Here is a 25,142-nt window from a genome sequence, read left to right on the forward strand (position 1 = left end):
CGAAACACATACTGCAAGACATGTAGCCACATCTAAACTCTTTCATACACTAATACATTACACAAGATAATAATATGGCGATAGGTCTTTTCTTTTTCCATCTATTAGTAGATATATGAAGCAACCTGTTGAGCTGTAGTCGTTGTGGCCGAGTGGTGAAGACACTTGACCAGAAATCGTTTGGGTCTCCTTGCATGGGTGCGAATCTTATCGGTGACCTTTTTTTTCTTTTCTAGGAGAACATTCCTCCCGCCCACCTTATTTTCATTAACATATATGAAGTCATTTTTTGATTTTTCTAGATAAACTTGTGAGTTAACGTGAGTATTTCAACCATTTTGTACTTCAACGTACTGGATGCATTTCCATAGGACTGTAGTAGAATTAATAATCTCTCTGTATATAACAGAATGATTGAAGTAAGAACTCCAAACAAGTTGTTTTGTCCGGCATTGTAAAGATTTGCAGCTTATTACCATCGCCTTGTTTTATTCTAGTCTATGATATTCAATCCTTCAGGCTTTCTACCCATCGATATTTTTTGTCTGCATAGACCCTTTTTTTATCATTCCGTGTTGTTCCTTTGACTTTGTGGTCTCAAGCCTCATTAGGAATAGAAAAAAGAATTCGAATAAAACCTCTACACTATACTAAAACAACACTCCGCATTACATTAAACAAAACTGCACGTTACATGCGTCACACAACACAGCCTCTAAACCCTCCTGCACACTTACACAGCACACGAGATCATAATCTGATGTTTGATTCGTTCTTTTACGAATTAGAAAAGTTATGAAGAAGTGCGGCTTGTACAGTCGTCGTGGCCGAGTGGTTAAGGCGATGGACTAGAAATCCATTGGGGTCTCCCCGCATAGGTTCGAATCCTATCGGCGACGATAGTTACACTGACTTTTATTTTTAACGTATATAAAGTAATTTTATATTTTGTTAGATAAACCATATACATTATGTAGTTTATGTAAGCCACCCTGTTGTTGAAAGAATTGCCGCAATATACACACACACACATATATATATATATATATATATATATATATATATATATATATATATATATATATATATATATATATATATATATATATAAATATGTCCTTTCATTACTGAATCATTTCACGATAGTTTCCTCAATAAACAACTATTCTGTCGTGAGTGTGGGCGTTTCTTTGAGATGTTCAAAACTTTCCTTTTGCCGTCATAAGTCCTCTCATTCCAACAGCTTCTTTCCCCCAACTACAGCTCCCTGAGACTCAGTCCCATCGCTTTCCTCTGGTCTGTGACATTTAGCCTTTAAGTTTTCTGCTCATCAATACCTTTTTTATTTCTTCCCTTCCTTTGTCTTTCCATTTACTTCCTTAAAGTACAGGGAACTCCAGCCTTGTTTGGGAGAAAAATTTTCTTTATCAGTCTTTGCACGACAATAAAACATTAAATTACATAAGACAAAACTACACAATACATACGTCACACAACACAACATCTAAACTCACCTGTAGATTAATACATCATACAAGGTAATAATACAAGTTGGCCCAAAAGTAGGTTTACAGTTATTCAACTGACTCTTTCGCATTCATATATTAACAGTTTCGATCTTAATTATAAAAAAGATATGAAACCATTATTCTATGCTAATTTAGTTAATTGCAAGATAGAAATTTAAATGTAATAAAATGTTTTAAAAGAAATTTAGAGTACCTACGTGATATCTGTAAACCTACATTTGGGCCAACCTGTATGATGGTTCATTTGTTTTTTTTTTACCAATAACATCTGTTATGAAAGAAGGAAGTTCGTACAGTCGTCGTGGCCGAGTGGTTAAGGCGATGGACTTGAAATCCATTGGGGTATCCCCGCATAGGTTCGAATCCTATCGGCGACGTGAATTTCTTTTTTTAAATGAACAGAAAGTGATTCTATATTTTTATCAATAAATAATAATTTTTGATTTAGGCACAAATTCCATAATTTTGAAAGGTAAGAGCAGCTAGAAACCATCGATTGCACAACTTGACTGGTACCTTATTTTATCGATCTCTCTGCTGGGATTGAACTGAGAACATACAGATCCGAAACACATACTGCAAGACATGTAGCCACATCTAAACTCTTTCATACACTAATACATTACACAAGATAATAATATGGCGATAGGTCTTTTCTTTTTCCATCTATTAGTAGATATATGAAGCAACCTGTTGAGCTGTAGTCGTTGTGGCCGAGTGGTGAAGATACTTGATCAGAAATCTTTTGGGTCTCCCTGCATGGGTGCGAATCGTATCGATGACCTTTTTTTCCTTTTCTAGGAGAACATTCCCCCCGCTCACCTTATTTTCATTAACATATATGAAGTCATTTTTGGATTTTTCTAGATAAACTTGTGAGTTAACGTGAGTATTTCAGCCATTTTGTACTTCAACTTACTGGATGCATTTCCATAGGAATGTAGTAGAATTAATAATCTCTCTGTATATAACAGAATGATTGAAGTAAGAACTCCAAACAAGTTGTTTTGTCCTGCATTGTGAAGATTTGCAACTTATTACCATCGCCTTGTTTTATTCTAGTCTATGATATTCAATCCTTCAGGCTTTCTACCCATCGATATTTTTTGTCTGCATAGACCCTTTTTTTATCATTCCGTGTTGTTCCTTTGACTTTGTGGTCTCAAGCCTCATTAGGAATAGAAAAAAGAATTCGAATAAAACCTCTACATTATACTAAAACATCACTGTACATGACATTAAACAAAACTGCACATTACATGCGTCACACAACACAGCCTCTAAACCCTCCTGCACACTTACACAGCACACTTACACAGCACACGAGATCATAATCTGATGTTTGATTCGTTCTTTTACGAATTAGAAGAGTTATGAAGAAGCGCGGCTTGTACAGTCGTCGTGGCCGAGTGGTTAAGGCGATGGACTAGAAATCCATTGGGGTCTCCCCGCATAGGTTCGAATCCTATCGGCGACGATAGTTACACTGACTTTTATTTTTGACGTATATAAAGTAATTTTATATTTTGTTAGATAAACCATATACATTATGTAGTTTATGTAAGCCACCCTGTTGTTGAAAGAATTGCCGCAATATACACACACACACACACACATATATATAGATATATATATATATATATATATATATATGTCCTTTCATTACTGAATCATTTCACGATAGTTTCCTCAATAAACAACTATTCTGTCGTGAGTGTGGTCGTTTCTTTGAGATGTTTAAAACTTTCCTTTCGCCGTCATAAGTCCTCTCATTCCAACAGCTTCTTTCCCCCAACTACAGCTCCCTGAGACTCAGTCCCATCGCTTTCCTCTGGTCTGTGACATTTAGCCTTTTTTATTTCTTCCCTTCCTTTGTCTTTCCATTTACTTCCTTAAAGTACAGGGAAATCCAGCCTTGTTTGGGAGAAAAATTTTCTTTATCAGTCTTTGCACGACAATAAAACATTAAATTACATAAGACAAAACTACACAATACATACGTCACACAACACAACATCTAAACTCACCTGTAGATTAATACATCATACAAGGTAATAATACAAGGTGGCCCAAAAGTAGGTTTACAGTTATTCAACTGACTCTTTCGCATTCATATATTAACAGTTTCGATCTTAATTATAAAAAAAATATGAAACCATTATTCTATGCTAATTTAGTTAATTGCAAGATAGAAATTTAAATGTAATAAAATGTTTTAAAAGAAATTTAGAGTACCTACGTGATATCTGTAAACCTACATTTGGGCCAACCTGTATGATGGTTGATTTGTTTTTTTTTACCAATAAGATCTGTTATGAAAGGAGGAAGTTCGTACAGTCGTCGTGGCCGAGTGGTTAAGGCGATGGACTTGAAATCCATTGGGGTATCCCCGCATAGGTTCGAATCCTATCGGCGACGTGAATTTTTTTTTTTAAATGAACAGAGAGTGATTCTATATTTTTATCAATAAATAATAATTTTTGATTTAGGCACAAATTCCATAATTTTGAAAGGTAAGAGCAGCTAGAAACCATCGATTGCACAACTTGACTGGTACCTTATTTTATCGATCTCTCTGCTGGGATTGAACTGAGAACATACAGATCCGAAACACATACTGCAAGACATGTAGCCACATCTAAACTCTTTCATACACTAATACATTACACAAGATAATAATATGGCGATAGGTCTTTTCTTTTTCCATCTATTAGTAGATATATGAAGCAACCTGTTGAGCTGTAGTCGTTGTGGCCGAGTGGTGAAGACACTTGATCAGAAATCTTTTGGGTCTCCCTGCATGGGTGCGAATCGTATCGATGACCTTTTTTTCCTTTTCTAGGAGAACATTCCCCCCGCTCACCTTATTTTCATTAACATATATGAAGTCATTTTTTGATTTTTCTAGATAAACTTGTGAGTTAACGTGAGTATTTCAGCCATTTTGTACTTCAACTTACTGGATGCATTTCCATAGGACTGTAGTAGAATTAATAATCTCTCTGTATATAACAGAATGATTGAAGTAAGAACTCCAAACAAGTTGTTTTGTCCTGCATTGTGAAGATTTGCAACTTATTACCATCGCCTTGTTTTATTCTAGTCTATGATATTCAATCCTTCAGGCTTTCTACCCATCGATATTTTTTGTCTGCATAGACCCTTTTTTTATCATTCCGTGTTGTTCCTTTGACTTTGTGGTCTCAAGCCTCATTAGGAATAGAAAAAAGAATTCGAATAAAACCTCTACATTATACTAAAACATCACTGTACATGACATTAAACAAAACTGCACATTACATGCGTCACACAACACAGCCTCTAAACCCTCCTGCACACTTACACAGCACACTTACACAGCACACGAGATCATAATCTGATGTTTGATTCGTTCTTTTACGAATTAGAAGAGTTATGAAGAAGCGCGGCTTGTACAGTCGTCGTGGCCGAGTGGTTAAGGCGATGGACTAGAAATCCATTGGGGTCTCCCCGCATAGGTTCGAATCCTATCGGCGACGATAGTTACACTGACTTTTATTTTTGACGTATATAAAGTAATTTTATATTTTGTTAGATAAACCATATACATTATGTAGTTTATGTAAGCCACCCTGTTGTTGAAAGAATTGCCGCAATATACACACACACACACACACATATATATATATATATATATATATATATATATATATATATATGTCCTTTCATTACTGAATCATTTCACGATAGTTTCCTCAATAAACAACTATTCTGTCGTGAGTGTGGTCGTTTCTTTGAGATGTTTAAAACTTTCCTTTCGCCGTCATAAGTCCTCTCATTCCAACAGCTTCTTTCCCCCAACTACAGCTCCCTGAGACTCAGTCCCATCGCTTTCCTCTGGTCTGTGACATTTAGCCTTTTTTATTTCTTCCCTTCCTTTGTCTTTCCATTTACTTCCTTAAAGTACAGGGAACTCCAGCCTTGTTTGGGAGAAAAATTTTCTTTATCAGTCTTTGCACGACAATAAAACATTAAATTACATAAGACAAAACTACACAATACATACGTCACACAACACAACATCTAAACTCACCTGTAGATTAATACATCATACAAGGTAATAAAACAAGGTGGCCCAAAAGTAGGTTTACAGTTATTCAACTGACTCTTTCGCATTCATATATTAACAGTTTCGATCTTAATTATAAAAAAAATATGAAACCATTATTCTATGCTAATTTAGTTAATTGCAAGATAGAAATTTAAATGTAATAAAATGTTTTAAAAGAAATTTAGAGTACCTACGTGATATCTGTAAACCTACATTTGGGCCAACCTGTATGATGGTTGATTTGTTTTTTTTTACCAATAAGATCTGTTATGAAAGGAGGAAGTTCGTACAGTCGTCGTGGCCGAGTGGTTAAGGCGATGGACTTGAAATCCATTGGGGTATCCCCGCATAGGATCGAATCCTATCGGCGACGTGAATTTTTTTTTTTAAATGAACAGAGAGTGATTCTATATTTTTATCAATAAATAATAATTTTTGATTTAGGCACAAATTCCATAATTTTGAAAGGTAAGAGCAGCTAGAAACCATCGATTGCACAACTTGACTGGTACCTTATTTTATCGATCTCTCTGCTGGGATTGAACTGAGAACATACAGATCCGAAACACATACTGCAAGACATGTAGCCACATCTAAACTCTTTCATACACTAATACATTACACAAGATAATAATATGGCGATAGGTCTTTTCTTTTTCCATCTATTAGTAGATATATGAAGCAACCTGTTGAGCTGTAGTCGTTGTGGCCGAGTGGTGAAGACACTTGATCAGAAATCTTTTGGGTCTCCCTGCATGGGTGCGAATCGTATCGATGACCTTTTTTTCCTTTTCTAGGAGAACATTCCCCCCGCTCACCTTATTTTCATTAACATATATGAAGTCATTTTTGGATTTTTCTAGATAAACTTGTGAGTTAACGTGAGTATTTCAGCCATTTTGTACTTCAACTTACTGGATGCATTTCCATAGGACTGTAGTAGAATTAATAATCTCTCTGTATATAACAGAATGATTGAAGTAAGAACTCCAAACAAGTTGTTTTGTCCTGCATTGTGAAGATTTGCAACTTACTACCATCGCCTTGTTTTATTCTAGTCTATGATATTCAATCCTTCAGGCTTTCTACCCATCGATATTTTTTGTCTGCATAGACCCTTTTTTTATCATTCCGTGTTGTTCCTTTGACTTTGTGGTCTCAAGCCTCATTAGGAATAGAAAAAAGAATTCGAATAAAACCTCTACACTATACTAAAACAACACTCTGCATTACATTAAACAAAACTGCACATTACATGCGTCACACAACACAGCCTCTAAACCCTCCTGCACACTTACACAGCACACGAGATCATAATCTGATGTTTGATTCGTTCTTTTACGAATTAGAAAAGTTATGAAGAAGTGCGGCTTGTACAGTCGTCGTGGCCGAGTGGTTAAGGCGATGGACTAGAAATCCATTGGGGTCTCCCCGCATAGGTTCGAATCCTATCGGCGACGATAGTTACACTGACTTTTATTTTTAACGTATATAAAGTAATTTTATATTTTGTTAGATAAACCATATACATTATGTAGTTTATGTAAGCCACCCTGTTGTTGAAAGAATTGCCACAATATACACACACACATATATATATATATATATATATATATATATATATATATATATATATATATATATATATATATGTCCTTTCATTACTGAATCATTTCACGATAGTTTCCTCAATAAACAACTATTCTGTCGTGAGTGTGGGCGTTTCTTTGAGATGTTTAAAACTTTCCTTTTGCCGTCATAAGTCCTCTCATTCCAACAGCTTCTTTCCCCCAAATACAGCTCCCTGAGACTCAGTCCCATCGCTTTCCTCTGGTCTGTGACATTTAGCCTTTAAGTTTTCTGCTCATCAATACCTTTTTTATTTCTTCCCTTCCTTTGTCTTTCCATTTACTTCCTTAAAGTACAGGGAACTCCAGCCTTGTTTGGGAGAAAAATTTTCTTTATCAGTCTTTGCACGACAATAAAACATTAAATTACATAAGACAAAACTACACAATACATACGTCACACAACACAACATCTAAACTCACCTGTAGATTAATACATCATACAAGGTAATAATACAAGGTGGCCCAAAAGTAGGTTTACAGTTATTCAACTGACTCTTTCGCATTCATATATTAACAGTTTCGATCTTAATTATAAAAAAAATATGAAACCATTATTCTATGCTAATTTAGTTAATTGCAAGATAGAAATTTAAATGTAATAAAATGTTTTAAAAGAAATTTAGAGTACTTACGTGATATCTGTAAACCTACATTTGGGCCAACCTGTATGATGGTTGATTTGGGTTTTTTTTTACCAATAAGATCTGTTATGAAAGGAGAAAGTTCGTACAGTCGTCGTGGCCGATTGGTTAAGGCGATGGACTTGAAATCCATTGGGGTATCCCCGCATAGGTTCGAATCCTATCGGCGGCGTTCAATTTTTTTTTTAAATGAACAGAAAGTGATTCTATATTTTTATCAATAAATAATAATTTTTGATTTAGGCACAAATTCCATAATTTTGAAAGGTAAGAGCAGCTAGAAACCATCGATTGCACAACTTGACTGGTACCTTATTTTATCGATCTCTCTGCTGGGATTGAACTGAGAACATACAGATCCGAAACACATACTGCAAGACATGTAGCCACATCTAAACTCTTTCATACACTAATACATTACACAAGATAATAATATGGCGATAGGTCTTTTCTTTTTCCATCTATTAGTAGATATATGAAGCAACCTGTTGAGCTGTAGTCGTTGTGGCCGAGTGGTGAAGACACTTGACCAAAAATCGTTTGGGTCTCCTTGCATGGGTGCGAATCTTAACGGTGACCTTTTTATTCTTTTCTAGGAGAACATTCCTCCCGCCCACCTTATTTTCATTAACATATATGAAGTCATTTTTTGATTTTTCTAGATAAACTTGTGAGTTAACGTGAGTATTTCAGCCATTTTGTACTTCAACTTACTGGATGCATTTCCATAGGACTGTAGTAGAATTAATAATCTCTCTGTATATAACAGAATGATTGAAGTAAGAACTCCAAACAAGTTGTTTTGTCCTGCATTGTGAAGATTTGCAACTTATTACCATCGCCTTGTTTTATTCTAGTCTATGATATTCAATCCTTCAGGCTTTCTACCCATCGATATTTTTTGTCTGCATAGACCCTTTTTTTATCATTCCGTGTTGTTCCTTTGACTTTGTGGTCTCAAGCCTCATTAGGAATAGAAAAAAGAATTCGAATAAAACCTCTACATTATACTAAAACATCACTGTACATGACATTAAACAAAACTGCACATTACATGCGTCACACAACACAGCCTCTAAACCCTCCTGCACACTTACACAGCACACTTACACAGCACACGAGATCATAATCTGATGTTTGATTCGTTCTTTTACGAATTAGAAGAGTTATGAAGAAGCGCGGCTTGTACAGTCGTCGTGGCCGAGTGGTTAAGGCGATGGACTAGAAATCCATTGGGGTCTCCCCGCATAGGTTCGAATCCTATCGGCGACGATAGTTACACTGACTTTTATTTTTGACGTATATAAAGTAATTTTATATTTTGTTAGATAAACCATATACATTATGTAGTTTATGTAAGCCACCCTGTTGTTGAAAGAATTGCCGCAATATACACACACACACACATATATATATATATATATATATATATATATATGTCCTTTCATTACTGAATCATTTCACGATAGTTTCCTCAATAAACAACTATTCTGTCGTGAGTGTGGTCGTTTCTTTGAGATGTTTAAAACTTTCCTTTCGCCGTCATAAGTCCTCTCATTCCAACAGCTTCTTTCCCCCAACTACAGCTCCCTGAGACTCAGTCCCATCGCTTTCCTCTGGTCTGTGACATTTAGCCTTTTTTATTTCTTCCCTTCCTTTGTCTTTCCATTTACTTCCTTAAAGTACAGGGAAATCCAGCCTTGTTTGGGAGAAAAATTTTCTTTATCAGTCTTTGCACGACAATAAAACATTAAATTACATAAGACAAAACTACACAATACATACGTCACACAACACAACATCTAAACTCACCTGTAGATTAATACATCATACAAGGTAATAATACAAGGTGGCCCAAAAGTAGGTTTACAGTTATTCAACTGACTCTTTCGCATTCATATATTAACAGTTTCGATCTTAATTATAAAAAAAATATGAAACCATTATTCTATGCTAATTTAGTTAATTGCAAGATAGAAATTTAAATGTAATAAAATGTTTTAAAAGAAATTTAGAGTACCTACGTGATATCTGTAAACCTATATTTGGGCCAACCTGTATGATGGTTGATTTGTTTTTTTTTTACCAATAAGATCTGTTATGAAAGGAGCAAGTTCGTACAGTCGTCGTGGTCGAGTGGTTAAGGCGATGGACTCGAAATCCATTGGGTTATCCCCGCATAGGTTCGAATCCTATCGGCGACGTGAATTTTTTTTTTTAAATGAACAGAAAGTGATTCTATATTTTTATCTATAAATAATAATTTTTGATTTAGGCACAAATTCCATAATTTTGAAAGGTAAGAGCAGCTAGAAACCATCGATTGCACAACTTGACTGGTACCTTATTTTATCGATCTCTCTGCTGGGATTGAACTGAGAACATACAGATCCGAAACACATACTGCAAGACATGTAGCCACATCTAAACTCTTTCATACACTAATACATTACACAAGATAATAATATGGCGATAGGTCTTTTCTTTTTCCATCTATTAGTAGATATATGAAGCAACCTGTTGAGCTGTAGTCGTTGTGTCCGAGTGGTGAAGACACTTGATCTGAAATCTTTTGGGTCTCCCTGCATTGGTGCGAATCGTATCGATGACCTTTTTTTCTTTTTCTAGGAGCACATCCCCCCGCTCACCTTATTTTCATTAACATATATGAAGTCATTTTTTGATTTTTCTAGATAAACTTGTGAGTTAACGTGAGTATTTCAGCCATTTTGTACTTCAACTTACTGGATGCATTTCCATAGGACTGTAGTAGAATTAATAATCTCTCTGTATATAACAGAATGATTGAAGTAAGAACTCCAAACAAGTTGTTTTGTCCGGCATTGTAAAGATTTGCAGCTTATTACCATCGCCTTGTTTTATTCTAGTCTATGATATTCAATCCTTCAGGCTTTCTACCCATCGATATCTTTTGTCGGCATAGACCCTTTTTTTTATCTTTCCGTGTTGTTCCTTTGACTTTGTGGTCTCAAGCCTCATTAGGAATAGAAAAAAGAATTCGAATAAAACCTCTACATTATACTAAAACTTCACTGTACATTACATTAAACAAAACTGACTGCACATTACATGCGTCACACAACACAGCCTCTAAACCCTCCTGCACACTTACACAGCACACGAGATCATAATCTGATGTTTGATTCGTTCTTTTACGAATTAGAATAATTATGAAGAAGTGCGGCTTGTACAGTCGTCGTGGCCGAGTGGTTAAGGCGATGGACTAGAAATCCATTTGGGTCTCCCCGCATAGGTTCGAATCCTATCGGCGACGATAGTTACACTGACTTCTATTTTTAACGTATATAAAGTAATTTTATATTTTGTTACATAAACCATATACATTATGTAGATTATGTAAGCCACCCTGTTGTTGAAAGAATTGCCGCAATACACACACACACACACACACACACACATATATATATATATATATATATATGTCCTTTCATTACTGAATCATTTGACGATAGTTTCCTCAATAAACAACTATTCTGTCATGAGTGTGGTCGTTTCTTTGAGATGTTTAAAACTTTCCTTTCGCCGTCATAAGTCCTCTCATTCCAACAGCTTCTTTCCCCCAACTACAGCTCCCTGAGACTCAGTCCCATCGCTTTCCTCTGGTCTGTGACATTTAGCCTTTAAGTTTTCTGCTTATCAATACCTTTTTTATTTCTTCCCTTCCTTTGTCTTTCCATTTACTTCCTTAAAGTACAGGGAACTCCAGCCTTGTTTGGGAGAAAAATTTTCTTTATCAGTCTTTGCACGACAATAAAACATTAAATTACATAAGACAAAACTACACAATACATACGTCACACAACACAACATCTAAACTCACCTGTAGATTAATACATCATACAAGGTAATAATACAAGGTGGCCCAAAAGTAGGTTTACAGTTATTCAACTGACTCTTTCGCATTCATATATTAACAGTTTCGATCTTAATTATAAAAAAAATATGAAACCATTATTCTATGCTAATTTAGTTAATTGCAAGATAGAAATTTAAATGTAATAAAATGTTTTAAAAGAAATTTAGAGTACCTACGTGATATCTGTAAACCTACATTTAGGCCAACCTGTATGATGGTTGATTTGTTTTTTTTTTACCAATAAGATCTGTTATGAAAGGAGGAAGTTCGTACAGTCGTCGTGGCCGAGTGGTTAAGGCGGTGGACTTGAAATCCATTGGGGTATCCCCGCATAGGTTCGAATCCTATCGGCGGCGTTCATTTTTTTTTTTTAAATGAACAGAAAGTGATTCTATATTTTTATCAATAAATAATAATTTTTGATTTAGGCACAAATTCCATAATTTTGAAAGGTAAGAGCAGCTAGAAACCATCGATTGCACAACTTGACTGGTACCTTATTTTATCGATCTCTCTGCTGGGATTGAACTGAGAACATACAGATCCGAAACACATACTGCAAGACATGTAGCCACATCTAAACTCTTTCATACACTAATACATTACACAAGATAATAATATGGCGATAGGTCTTTTCTTTTTCCATCTATTAGTAGATATATGAAGCAACCTGTTGAGCTGTAGTCGTTGTGGCCGAGTGGTGAAGACACTTGACCAAAAATCGTTTGGGTCTCCTTGCATGGGTGCGAATCTTAACGGTGACCTTTTTATTCTTTTCTAGGAGAACATTCCTCCCGCCCACCTTATTTTCATTAACATATATGAAGTCATTTTTTGATTTTTCTAGATAAACTTGTGAGTTAACGTGAGTATTTCAGCCATTTTGTACTTCAACTTACTGGATGCATTTCCATAGGACTGTAGTAGAATTAATAATCTCTCTGTATATAACAGAATGATTGAAGTAAGAACTCCAAACAAGTTGTTTTGTCCGGCATTGTAAAGATTTGCAACTTATTACCATCGCCTTGTTTTATTCTAGTCTATGATATTCAATCCTTCAGGTTTTCTACCCATCGATATTTTTTGTCTGCATAGACCCTTTTATTATCATTCCGTGTTGTTCCTTTGACGTTGTGGTCTCAAGCCTCATTAGGAATAGAAAAAAGAATTCGAATAAAACCTCTACATTATACTAAAACATCACTGTACATTACATTAAACAAAACTGCACATTACATGCGTCACACAACACAGCCTCTAAACCCTCCTGCACACTTACACAGCACACGAGATCATAATCTGATGTTTGATTCGTTCTTTTACGAATTAGAAGAGTTATGAAGAAGCGCGGTTTGTACAGTCGTCGTGGCCGAGTGGTTAAGGCGATGGACTAGAAATCCATTGGGATCTCCCCGCATAGGTTCGAATCCTATCGGCGACGATAGTTACACTGACTTTTATTTTTAACGTATATAAAGTAATTTTATATTTTGTTAGATAAACCATATACATTATGTAGTTTATGTAAGCCACCCTGTTGTTGAAAGAATTGCCGCAATACACACACACACACACACACACACATATATATATATATATATATATATATATATATATATATATATATATATATATATATATATATATATATGTCCTTTCATTACTGAATCATTTCACGATAGTTTCCTCAATAAACAACTATTCTGTCGTGAGTGTGGTCGTTTCTTTGAGATGTTTAAAACTTTCCTTTCGCCGTCATAAGTCCTCTCATTCCAACAGCTTCTTTCCCCCAACTACAGCTCCCTGAGACTCAGTCCCATCGCTTTCCTCTGGTCTGTGACATTGAGCCTTTAAGTTTTCTGCTCATCAATACCTTTTTTATTTCTTCCCTTCCTTTGTCTTTCCATTTACTTCCTTAAAGTACAGGGAAATCCAGCCTTGTTTGGGAGAAAAATTTTCTTTATCAGTCTTTGCACGACAATAGAACATTAAATTACATAAGACAAAACTACACAATACATACGTCACACAACACAACATCTAAACTCACCTGTAGATTAATACGTCATACAAGGTAATAATACAAGGTGGCCCAAAAGTAGGTTTACAGTTATTCAACTGACTCTTTCGCATTCATATATTAACAGTTTCGATCTTAATTATAAAAAAAATATGAAACCATTATTCTATGCTAATTTAGTTAATTGCAAGATAGAAATTTAAATGTAATAAAATGTTTTAAAAGAAATTTAGAGTACCTACGTGATATCTGTAAACCTACATTTGGGCCAACCTGTATAATGTTGATTTGTTTTTTTTTTACCAATAAGATCTGTTATGAAAGGAAGAAGTTCGTACAGTCGTCGTGGCCGAGTGGTTAAGGCGATGGACTTGAAATCCATTTGGGGTATCCCCGCATATGTTCGATTCCTATCGGCGACGTGAATTTTTTTTTTAAATGAACAGAAAGTGATTCTATATTTTTATCAATAAATAATAATTTTTGATTTAGGCACAAATTCCATAATTTTGAAAGGTAAGAGCAGCTAGAAACCATCGATTGCACAACTTGACTGGTACCTTATTTTATCGATCTCTCTGCTGGGATTGAACTGAGAACATGCAGATCCGAAACACATACTGCAAGACATGTAGCCACATCTAAACTCTTTCATACACTAATACATTACACAAGATAATAATATGGCGATAGGTCTTTTCTTTTTCCATCTATTAGTAGATATATGAAGCAACCTGTTGATCTGTAGTCGTTGTGGACGAGTGGTGAAGACACTTGACCAGAAATCGTTTGGGTCTCCTTGCATGGGTGCGAATCTTATCGGTGACCTTTTTTTTCTTTTCTAGGAGAACATTCCACCCGCTCACCTTATTTTCATTAACATATATGAAGTCATTTTTTGATTTTTCTAGATAAACTTGTGAGTTAACGTGAGTATTTCAGCCATTTTGTACTTCAACTTACTGGATGCATTTCCATAGGACTGTAGTAGAATTAATAATCTCTCTGTATATAACAGAATGATTGAAGTAAGAACTCCAAACAAGTTGTTTTGTCCGTCATTGTAAAGATTTGCAACTTATTACCATCGCCTTGTTTTATTCTAGTCTATGATATTCAATCCTTCAGGCTTTCTACCCATCGATATCTTTTGTCGGCATAGACCCTTTTTTTTATCATTCCGTGTTGTTCCTTTGACTTTGTGGTCTCAAGCCTCATTTGGAATAGAAAAAAGAATTCGAATAAAACCTCTACATTATACTAAAACATCACTGTACATTACATTAAACAAAACTGCACATTACAGGCGTCACACAACACAGCCTCTAAACCCTCCTGAACACTTACACAGCACACGAGATCATAATCTGATGTTTGATTCGTTCTTTTACGAATTAGAAGAGTTATGAAGAAGTGCGGCTTGTACAGTCGTCGTGGCCGAGTGGTTAAGGCGATGCACTAGAAATCCATTGGGATCTCCCCGCATAGGTTCGAATCCTATCGGCGACGATAGTTACACTGACTTTTATTTTTAACGTATATAAAGTAATTTTATATTTTGTTAGATAAACCATATACATTATGTAGTTTATGTAAGCCACCCTGTTGTTGAAAGAATTGCCACAATATACACACACACACACATATATATATATATATATATATATATATATATATAAATATGTCCTTTCATTACTGAATCATTTCACGATAGTTTCCTCAATAAACAACTATTCTGTCGTGAGTGTGGGCGTTTCTTTGAGATGTTTAAAACTTTCCTTTTGCCGTCATAAGTCCTCTCATTCCAACAGCTTCTTTCCCCCAACTACAGCTCCCTGAGACTCAGTCCCATCGCTTTTCTCTGGTCTGTGACATTTAGCCTTTAAGTTTTCTGCTCATCAATACCTTTTTTATTTCTTCCCTTCCTTTGTCTTTCCATTTACTTCCTTAAAGTACAGGGAACTCCAGCCTTGTTTGGGAGAAAAATTTTCTTTATCAGTCTTTGCACGACAATAAAACATTAAATTACATAAGACAAAACTACACAATACATACGTCACACAACACAACATCTAAACTCACCTGTAGATTAATACATCATACAAGGTAATAATACAAGGTGGCCCAAAAGTAGGTTTACAGTTATTCAACTGACTCTTTCGCATTCATATATTAACAGTTTCGATCTTAATTATAAAAAAAATATGAAACCATTATTCTATGCTAATTAAGTTAATTGCAAGATAGAAATTTAAATGTAATAAAATGTTTTAAAAGAAATTTAGAGTACCTACGTGATATCTGTAAACCTATATTTGGGCCAACCTGTATGATGGTTGATTTGTTTTTTTTTTACCAATAAGATCTGTTATGAAAGGAAGAAGTTCGTACAGTCGTCGTGGCCGAGTGGTTAAGGCGATGGACTTGAAATCCATTTGGGGTATCCCCGCATATGTTCGATTCCTATCGGCGACGTGAATTTTTTTTTTAAATGAACAGAAAGTGATTCTATATTTTTATCAATAAATAATAATTTTTGATTTAGGCACAAATTCCATAATTTTGAAAGGTAAGAGCAGCTAGAAACCATCGATTGCACAACTTGACTGGTACCTTATTTTATCGATCTCTCTGCTGGGATTGAACTGAGAACATGCAGATCCGAAACACATACTGCAAGACATGTAGCCACATCTAAACTCTTTCATACACTAATACATTACACAAGATAATAATATGGCGATAGGTCTTTTCTTTTTCCATCTATTAGTAGATATATGAAGCAACCTGTTGATCTGTAGTCGTTGTGGACGAGTGGTGAAGACACTTGACCAGAAATCGTTTGGGTCTCCTTGCATGGGTGCGAATCTTATCGGTGACCTTTTTTTTCTTTTCTAGGAGAACATTCCACCCGCTCACCTTATTTTCATTAACATATATGAAGTCATTTTTTGATTTTTCTAGATAAACTTGTGAGTTAACGTGAGTATTTCAGCCATTTTGTACTTCAACTTACTGGATGCATTTCCATAGGACTGTAGTAGAATTAATAATCTCTCTGTATATAACAGAATGATTGAAGTAAGAACTCCAAACAAGTTGTTTTGTCCGTCATTGTAAAGATTTGCAACTTATTACCATCGCCTTGTTTTATTCTAGTCTATGATATTCAATCCTTCAGGCTTTCTACCCATCGATATCTTTTGTCGGCATAGACCCTTTTTTTTATCATTCCGTGTTGTTCCTTTGACTTTGTGGTCTCAAGCCTCATTTGGAATAGAAAAAAGAATTCGAATAAAACCTCTACATTATACTAAAACATCACTGTACATTACATTAAACAAAACTGCACATTACAGGCGTCACACAACACAGCCTCTAAACCCTCCTGAACACTTACACAGCACACGAGATCATAATCTGATGTTTGATTCGTTCTTTTACGAATTAGAAGAGTTATGAAGAAGTGCGGCTTGTACAGTCGTCGTGGCCGAGTGGTTAAGGCGATGCACTAGAAATCCATTGGGATCTCCCCGCATAGGTTCGAATCCTATCGGCGACGATAGTTACACTGACTTTTATTTTTAACGTATATAAAGTAATTTTATATTTTGTTAGATAAACCATATACATTATGTAGTTTATGTAAGCCACCCTGTTGTTGAAAGAATTGCCACAATATACACACACACACACATATATATATATATATATATATATATATATATAAATACGTCCTTTCATTACTGAATCATTTCACGATAGTTTCCTCAATAAACAACTATTCTGTCGTGAGTGTGGGCGTTTCTTTGAGATGTTTAAAACTTTCCTTTTGCCGTCATAAGTCCTCTCATTCCAACAGCTTCTTTCCCCCAACTACAGCTCCCTGAGACTCAGTCCCATCGCTTTTCTCTGGTCTGTGACATTTAGCCTTTAAGTTTTCTGCTCATCAATACCTTTTTTATTTCTTCCCTTCCTTTGTCTTTCCATTTACTTCCTTAAAGTACAGGGAACTCCAGCCTTGTTTGGGAGAAAAATTTTCTTTATCAGTCTTTGCACGACAATAAAACATTAAATTACATAAGACAAAACTACACAATACATACGTCACACAACACAACATCTAAACTCACCTGTAGATTAATACATCATACAAGGTAATAATACAAGGTGGCCCAAAAGTAGGTTTACAGTTATTCAACTGACTCTTTCGCATTCATATATTAACAGTTTCGATCTTAATTATAAAAAAAATATGGAACCATTATTCTATGCTAATTAAGTTAATTGCAAGATAGAAATTTAAATGTAATAAAATGTTTTAAAAGAAATTTAGAGTACCTACGTGATATCTGTAAACCTATATTTGGGCCAACCTGTATGATGGTTGATTTGTTTTTTTTTTACCAATAAGATCTGTTATGAAAGGAGCAAGTTCATACAGTCGTCGTGGCCGATTGGTTAAAGCGATGGACTTGAAATCCATTGGGGTATCCCCGCATAGGTTCGAATCCTATCGGCGGCGTTAATTTTTTTTTTTTAATGAACAGAAAGTGATTCTATATTTTTATCAATAAATAATAATTTTTGATTTAGGCACAAATTCCATAATTTTGAAAGGTAAGAGCAGCTAGAAACCATCGATTGCACAACTTGACTGGTACCTTATTTTATCGATCTCTCTGCTGGGATTGAACTGAGAACATACAGATCCGAAACACATACTGCAAGACATGTAGCCACATCTAAACTCTTTCATACACTAATACATTACACAAGATAATAATATGGCGATAGGTCTTTTCTTTTTCCATCTATTAGTAGATATATGAAGCAACCTGTTGAGCTGTAGTCGTTGTGGCCGAGTGGTGAAGACACTTGATCTGAAATCTTTTGGGTCTCCCTGCATTGGTGCGAATCGTATCGATGACCTTTTTTTCTTTTTCTAGGAGCACATCCCCCCGCTCACCTTATTTTCATTAACATATATGAAGTCATTTTTTGATTTTTCTAGATAAACTTGTGAGTTAACGTGAGTATTTCAGCCATTTTGTACTTCAACTTACTGGATGCATTTCCATAGGACTGTAGTAGAATTAATAATCTCTCTGTATATAACAGAATGATTGAAGTAAGAACTCCAAACAAGTTGTTTTGTCCGTCATTGTAAAGATTTGCAACTTATTACCATCGCCTTGTTTTATTCTAGTCTATGATATTCAATCCTTCAGGCTTTCTACCCATCGATATCTTTTGTCGGCATAGACCCTTTTTTTTATCATTCCGTGTTGTTCCTTTGACTTTGTGGTCTCAAGCCTCATTTGGAATAGAAAAAAGAATTCGAATAAAACCTCTACATTATACTAAAACATCACTGTACATTACATTAAACAAAACTGACTGCACATTACATGCGTCACACAACACAGCCTCTAAACCCTCCTGCACACTTACACAGCACACGAGATCATAATCTGATGTTTGATTCGTTCTTTTACGAATTAGAAAAATTATGAAGAAGTGCGGCTTGTACAGTCGTCGTGGCCGAGTGGTTAAGGCGATGGACTAGAAATCCATTTGGGTCTCCCCGCATAGGTTCGAATCCTATCGGCGACGATAGTTACACTGACTTCTATTTTTAACGTATATAAAGTAATTTTATATTTTGTTAGATAAACCATATACATTATGTAGTTTATGTAAGCCACCCTGTTGTTGAAAGAATTGCCGCAATACACACACACACACACACACACACATATATATATATATATATATATATATATATATATATATATGTCCTTTCATTACTGAATCATTTGACGATAGTTTCCTCAATAAACAACTATTCTGTCATGAGTGTGGTCGTTTCTTTGAGATGTTTAAAACTTTCCTTTCGCCGTCATAAGTCCTCTCATTCCAACAGCTTCTTTCCCCCAACTACAGCTCCCTGAGACTCAGTCCCATCGCTTTCCTCTGGTCTGTGACATTTAGCCTTTAAGTTTTCTGCTTATCAATACCTTTTTTATTTCTTCCCTTCCTTTGTCTTTCCATTTACTTCCTTAAAGTACAGGGAACTCCAGCCTTGTTTGGGAGAAATATTTTCTTTATCAGTCTTTGCACGACAATAAAACATTAAATTACATAAGACAAAACTACACAATACATACGTCACACAACACAACATCTAAACTCACCTGTAGATTAATACATCATACAAGGTAATAAAACAAGGTGGCCCAAAAGTAGGTTTACAGTTATTCAACTGACTCTTTCGCATTCATATATTAACAGTTTCGATCTTAATTATAAAAAAAATATGAAACCATTATTCTATGCTAATTTAGTTAATTGCAAGATAGAAATTTAAATGTAATAAAATGTTTTAAAAGAAATTTAGAGTACCTACGTGATATCTGTAAACCTACATTTAGGCCAACCTGTATGATGGTTGATTTGTTTTTTTTTTTACCAATAAGATCTGTTATGAAAGGAGCAAGTTCGTACGGTCGTCGTGGCCGAGTGGTTAAGGCGATGGACTTGAAATCCATTGGGGTATCCCCGCATAGGTTCGAATCCTATCGGCGGCGTTCATTTTTTTTTTTAAATGAACAGAAAGTGATTCTATATTTTTATCAATAAATAATAATTTTTGATTTTGGCACAAATTCCATAATTTTGAAAGGTAAGAGCAGCTAGAAACCATCGATTGCACAACTTGACTGGTACCTTATTTTATCGATCTCTCTGCTGGGATTGACCTGAGGACATACAGATCCGAAACACATACTGCAAGACATGTAGCCACATCTAAACTCTTTCATACACTAATACATTACACAAGATAATAATATGGCGATAGGTCTTTTCTTTTTCCATCTATTAGTAGATATATGAAGCAACCTGTTGAGCTGTAGTCGTTGTGTCCGAGTGGTGAAGACACTTGATCTGAAATCTTTTGGGTCTCCCTGCATTGGTGCGAATCGTATCGATGACCTTTTTTTCTTTTTCTAGGAGCACATCCCCCCGCTCACCTTATTTTCATTAACATATATGAAGTCATTTTTTGATTTTTCTAGATAAACTTGTGAGTTAACGTGAGTATTTCAGCCATTTTGTACTTCAACTTACTGGATGCATTTCCATAGGACTGTAGTAGAATTAATAATCTCTCTGTATATAACAGAATGATTGAAGTAAGAACTCCAAACAAGTTGTTTTGTCCGGCATTGTAAAGATTTGCAGCTTATTACCATCGCCTTGTTTTATTCTAGTCTATGATATTCAATCCTTCAGGCTTTCTACCCATCGATATCTTTTGTCGGCATAGACCCTTTTTTTTATCTTTCCGTGTTGTTCCTTTGACTTTGTGGTCTCAAGCCTCATTAGGAATAGAAAAAAGAATTCGAATAAAACCTCTACATTATACTAAAACTTCACTGTACATTACATTAAACAAAACTGACTGCACATTACATGCGTCACACAACACAGCCTCTAAACCCTCCTGCACACTTACACAGCACACGAGATCATAATCTGATGTTTGATTCGTTCTTTTACGAATTAGAAAAATTATGAAGAAGTGCGGCTTGTACAGTCGTCGTGGCCGAGTGGTTAAGGCGATGGACTAGAAATCCATTTGGGTCTCCCCGCATAGGTTCGAATCCTATCGGCGACGATAGTTACACTGACTTCTATTTTTAACGTATATAAAGTAATTTTATATTTTGTTAGATAAACCATATACATTATGTAGTTTATGTAAGCCACCCTGTTGTTGAAAGAATTGCCGCAATACACACACACACACACACACACACATATATATATATATATATATATATATATATATATATATGTCCTTTCATTACTGAATCATTTCACGATAGTTTCCTCAATAAACAACTATTCTGTCATGAGTGTGGTCGTTTCTTTGAGATGTTTAAAACTTTCCTTTCGCCGTCATAAGTCCTCTCATTCCAACAGCTTCTTTCCCCCAACTACAGCTCCCTGAGACTCAGTCCCATCGCTTTCCTCTGGTCTGTGACATTTAGCCTTTAAGTTTTCTGCTTATCAATACCTTTTTTATTTCTTCCCTTCCTTTGTCTTTCCATTTACTTCCTTAAAGTACAGGGAACTCCAGCCTTGTTTGGGAGAAATATTTTCTTTATCAGTCTTTGCACGACAATAAAACATTAAATTACATAAGACAAAACTACACAATACATACGTCACACAACACAACATCTAAACTCACCTGTAGATTAATACATCATACAAGGTAATAAAACAAGGTGGCCCAAAAGTAGGTTTACAGTTATTCAACTGACTCTTTCGCATTCATATATTAACAGTTTCGATCTTAATTATAAAAAAAATATGAAACCATTATTCTATGCTAATTTAGTTAATTGCAAGATAGAAATTTAAATGTAATAAAATGTTTTAAAAGAAATTTAGAGTACCTACGTGATATCTGTAAACCTACATTTAGGCCAACCTGTATGATGGTTGATTTGTTTTTTTTTTTACCAATAAGATCTGTTATAAAAGGAGGAAGTTCGTACAGTCGTCGTGGCCGAGTGGTTAAGGCGATGGACTTGAAATCCATTGGGGTATCCACGCATAGGTTCGAATCCTATCGGCGGCGTTCATTTTTTTTTTTAAATGAACAGAAAGTGATTCTATATTTTTATCAATAAATAATAATTTTTGATTTTGGCACAAATTCCATAATTTTGAAAGGTAAGAGCAGCTAGAAACCATCGATTGCACAACTTGACTGGTACCTTATTTTATCGATCTCTCTGCTGGGATTGACCTGAGGACATACAGATCCGAAACACATACTGCAAGACATGTAGCCACATCTAAACTCTTTCTTACACTAATACATTACACAAGATAATAATATGGCGATAGGTCTTTTCTTTTTCCATCTATTAGTAGATATATGAAGCAACCTGTTGAGCTGTAGTCGTTGTGGCCGAGTGGTGAAGACACTTGACCAGAAATCGTTTGGGTCTCCTTGCATGGGTGCGAATCTTATCGGTGACCTTTTTTTTTCTTTTCTAGGAGAACATTCCCCCCGCTCACCTTATTTTCATTAACATATATGAAGTCATTTTTTGATTTTTCTAGATAAACTTGTGAGTTAACGTGAGTATTTCAGCCATTTTGTACTTCAACTTACTGGATGCATTTCCATAGGACTGTAGTAGAATTAATAATCTCTCTGTATATAACAGAATGATTGAAGTAAGAACTCCAAACAAGTTGTTTTGTCCGTCATTGTAAAGATTTGCAACTTATTACCATCGCCTTGTTTTATTCTAGTCTATGATATTCAATCCTTCAGGCTTTCTACCCATCGATATCTTTTGTCGGCATAGACCCTTTTTTTTATCATTCCGTGTTGTTCCTTTGACTTTGTGGTCTCAAGCCTCATTTGGAATAGAAAAAAGAATTCGAATAAAACCTCTACATTATACTAAAACATCACTGTACATTACATTAAACAAAACTGCACATTACAGGCGTCACACAACACAGCCTCTAAACCCTCCTGCACACTTACACAGCACACGAGATCATAATCTGATGTTTGATTCGTTCTTTTACGAATTAGAAGAGTTATGAAGAAGTGCGGCTTGTACAGTCGTCGTGGCCGAGTGGTTAAGGCGATGCACTAGAAATCCATTGGGATCTCCCCCGCATAGGTTCGAATCCTATCGGCGACGATAGTTACACTGACTTTTATTTTTAACGTATATAAAGTAATTTTATATTTTGTTAGATAAACCATATACATTATGTAGTTTATGTAAGCCACCCTGTTGTTGAAAGAATTGCCACAATATACACACACACACATATATATATATATATATATATATATATATATATATATAAATATGTCCTTTCATTACTGAATCATTTCACGATAGTTTCCTCAATAAACAACTATTCTGTCGTGAGTGTGGGCGTTTCTTTGAGATGTTTAAAACTTTCCTTTTGCCGTCATAAGTCCTCTCATTCCAACAGCTTCTTTCCCCCAACTACAGCTCCCTGAGACTCAGTCCCATCGCTTTTCTCTGGTCTGTGACATTTAGCCTTTAAGTTTTCTGCTCATCAATACCTTTTTTATTTCTTCCCTTCCTTTGTCTTTCCATTTACTTCCTTAAAGTACAGGGAACTCCAGCCTTGTTTGGGAGAAAAATTTTCTTTATCAGTCTTTGCACGACAATAAAACATTAAATTACATAAGACAAAACTACACAATACATACGTCACACAACACAACATCTAAACTCACCTGTAGATTAATACATCATACAAGGTAATAATACAAGGTGGCCCAAAAGTAGGTTTACAGTTATTCAACTGACTCTTTCGCATTCATATATTAACAGTTTCGATCTTAATTATAAAAAAAATATGAAACCATTATTCTATGCTAATTAAGTTAATTGCAAGATAGAAATTTAAATGTAATAAAATGTTTTAAAAGAAATTTAGAGTACCTACGTGATATCTGTAAACCTATATTTGGGCCAACCTGTATGATGGTTGATTTGTTTTTTTTTTACCAATAAGATCTGTTATGAAAGGAGCAAGTTCGTACAGTCGTCGTGGCCGAGTGGTTAAGGCGATGGACTCGAAATCCATTGGGTTATCCCCGCATAGGTTCGAATCCTATCGGCGACGTGAATTTTTTTTTTTAAATGAACAGAAAGTGATTCTATATTTTTATCTATAAATAATAATTTTTGATTTAGGCACAAATTCCATAATTTTGAAAGGTAAGAGCAGCTAGAAACCATCGATTGCACAACTTGACTGGTACCTTATTTTATCGATCTCTCTGCTGGGATTGAACTGAGAACATACAGATCCGAAACACATACTGCAAGACATGTAGCCACATCTAAACTCTTTCATACACTAATACATTACACAAGATAATAATATGGCGATAGGTCTTTTCTTTTTCCATCTATTAGTAGATATATGAAGCAACCTGTTGAGCTGTAGTCGTTGTGTCCGAGTGGTGAAGACACTTGATCTGAAATCTTTTGGGTCTCCCTGCATTGGTGCGAATCGTATCGATGACCTTTTTTTCTTTTTCTAGGAGCACATCCCCCCGCTCACCTTATTTTCATTAACATATATGAAGTCATTTTTTGATTTTTCTAGATAAACTTGTGAGTTAACGTGAGTATTTCAGCCATTTTGTACTTCAACTTACTGGATGCATTTCCATAGGACTGTAGTAGAATTAATAATCTCTCTGTATATAACAGAATGATTGAAGTAAGAACTCCAAA

At 35.2% G+C, this 25,142-nt stretch overlaps 23 non-coding genes across 23 annotated transcripts; all 23 read left to right on the top strand.

The window, feature by feature from the left end:
- Positions 1 to 817: 817 nt before the first annotated feature.
- Positions 818 to 899, top strand: Trnas-aga (transfer RNA serine (anticodon AGA)). Its single transcript has one exon. It is a non-coding gene; the product is annotated as a tRNA-Ser (tRNA).
- A 925-nt stretch (positions 900 to 1,824) lies between these two features.
- On the top strand, positions 1,825 to 1,906 carry Trnas-uga (transfer RNA serine (anticodon UGA)). The gene has a single exon. It is a non-coding gene; the product is annotated as a tRNA-Ser (tRNA).
- A 1,018-nt stretch (positions 1,907 to 2,924) lies between these two features.
- On the top strand, positions 2,925 to 3,006 carry Trnas-aga (transfer RNA serine (anticodon AGA)). Its single transcript has one exon. It is a non-coding gene; the product is annotated as a tRNA-Ser (tRNA).
- Positions 3,007 to 3,865: 859 nt separating this feature from the next.
- On the top strand, positions 3,866 to 3,947 carry Trnas-uga (transfer RNA serine (anticodon UGA)). Its single transcript has one exon. It is a non-coding gene; the product is annotated as a tRNA-Ser (tRNA).
- A 1,018-nt stretch (positions 3,948 to 4,965) lies between these two features.
- On the top strand, positions 4,966 to 5,047 carry Trnas-aga (transfer RNA serine (anticodon AGA)). The gene has a single exon. It is a non-coding gene; the product is annotated as a tRNA-Ser (tRNA).
- An 863-nt stretch (positions 5,048 to 5,910) lies between these two features.
- Positions 5,911 to 5,992, top strand: Trnas-uga (transfer RNA serine (anticodon UGA)). The gene has a single exon. It is a non-coding gene; the product is annotated as a tRNA-Ser (tRNA).
- Positions 5,993 to 6,997: 1,005 nt separating this feature from the next.
- Trnas-aga (transfer RNA serine (anticodon AGA)) lies at positions 6,998 to 7,079 on the top strand. Its single transcript has one exon. It is a non-coding gene; the product is annotated as a tRNA-Ser (tRNA).
- A 902-nt stretch (positions 7,080 to 7,981) lies between these two features.
- Positions 7,982 to 8,063, top strand: Trnas-uga (transfer RNA serine (anticodon UGA)). The gene has a single exon. It is a non-coding gene; the product is annotated as a tRNA-Ser (tRNA).
- A 1,018-nt stretch (positions 8,064 to 9,081) lies between these two features.
- Trnas-aga (transfer RNA serine (anticodon AGA)) lies at positions 9,082 to 9,163 on the top strand. Its single transcript has one exon. It is a non-coding gene; the product is annotated as a tRNA-Ser (tRNA).
- An 850-nt stretch (positions 9,164 to 10,013) lies between these two features.
- Positions 10,014 to 10,095, top strand: Trnas-cga (transfer RNA serine (anticodon CGA)). Its single transcript has one exon. It is a non-coding gene; the product is annotated as a tRNA-Ser (tRNA).
- A 1,009-nt stretch (positions 10,096 to 11,104) lies between these two features.
- On the top strand, positions 11,105 to 11,186 carry Trnas-aga (transfer RNA serine (anticodon AGA)). The gene has a single exon. It is a non-coding gene; the product is annotated as a tRNA-Ser (tRNA).
- An 877-nt stretch (positions 11,187 to 12,063) lies between these two features.
- On the top strand, positions 12,064 to 12,145 carry Trnas-uga (transfer RNA serine (anticodon UGA)). Its single transcript has one exon. It is a non-coding gene; the product is annotated as a tRNA-Ser (tRNA).
- A 1,006-nt stretch (positions 12,146 to 13,151) lies between these two features.
- Positions 13,152 to 13,233, top strand: Trnas-aga (transfer RNA serine (anticodon AGA)). The gene has a single exon. It is a non-coding gene; the product is annotated as a tRNA-Ser (tRNA).
- Positions 13,234 to 14,151: 918 nt separating this feature from the next.
- Trnas-uga (transfer RNA serine (anticodon UGA)) lies at positions 14,152 to 14,234 on the top strand. The gene has a single exon. It is a non-coding gene; the product is annotated as a tRNA-Ser (tRNA).
- A 1,005-nt stretch (positions 14,235 to 15,239) lies between these two features.
- On the top strand, positions 15,240 to 15,321 carry Trnas-aga (transfer RNA serine (anticodon AGA)). Its single transcript has one exon. It is a non-coding gene; the product is annotated as a tRNA-Ser (tRNA).
- Positions 15,322 to 16,204: 883 nt separating this feature from the next.
- Trnas-uga (transfer RNA serine (anticodon UGA)) lies at positions 16,205 to 16,287 on the top strand. Its single transcript has one exon. It is a non-coding gene; the product is annotated as a tRNA-Ser (tRNA).
- A 1,005-nt stretch (positions 16,288 to 17,292) lies between these two features.
- Trnas-aga (transfer RNA serine (anticodon AGA)) lies at positions 17,293 to 17,374 on the top strand. Its single transcript has one exon. It is a non-coding gene; the product is annotated as a tRNA-Ser (tRNA).
- Positions 17,375 to 18,255: 881 nt separating this feature from the next.
- On the top strand, positions 18,256 to 18,337 carry Trnas-uga (transfer RNA serine (anticodon UGA)). Its single transcript has one exon. It is a non-coding gene; the product is annotated as a tRNA-Ser (tRNA).
- Positions 18,338 to 19,346: 1,009 nt separating this feature from the next.
- Trnas-aga (transfer RNA serine (anticodon AGA)) lies at positions 19,347 to 19,428 on the top strand. The gene has a single exon. It is a non-coding gene; the product is annotated as a tRNA-Ser (tRNA).
- Positions 19,429 to 20,320: 892 nt separating this feature from the next.
- Positions 20,321 to 20,402, top strand: Trnas-uga (transfer RNA serine (anticodon UGA)). The gene has a single exon. It is a non-coding gene; the product is annotated as a tRNA-Ser (tRNA).
- Positions 20,403 to 21,411: 1,009 nt separating this feature from the next.
- Positions 21,412 to 21,493, top strand: Trnas-aga (transfer RNA serine (anticodon AGA)). Its single transcript has one exon. It is a non-coding gene; the product is annotated as a tRNA-Ser (tRNA).
- Positions 21,494 to 22,383: 890 nt separating this feature from the next.
- Positions 22,384 to 22,465, top strand: Trnas-uga (transfer RNA serine (anticodon UGA)). Its single transcript has one exon. It is a non-coding gene; the product is annotated as a tRNA-Ser (tRNA).
- Positions 22,466 to 24,440: 1,975 nt separating this feature from the next.
- Trnas-cga (transfer RNA serine (anticodon CGA)) lies at positions 24,441 to 24,522 on the top strand. Its single transcript has one exon. It is a non-coding gene; the product is annotated as a tRNA-Ser (tRNA).
- The last annotated feature ends 620 nt before the right edge of the window (positions 24,523 to 25,142 follow it).

This window comes from Octopus bimaculoides, chromosome 10, assembly GCF_046866305.1.
Source record: "Octopus bimaculoides isolate indiv1 chromosome 10, ASM4686630v1, whole genome shotgun sequence".
Classification (NCBI taxonomy): Eukaryota; Metazoa; Mollusca; class Cephalopoda; order Octopoda; family Octopodidae; genus Octopus; species Octopus bimaculoides.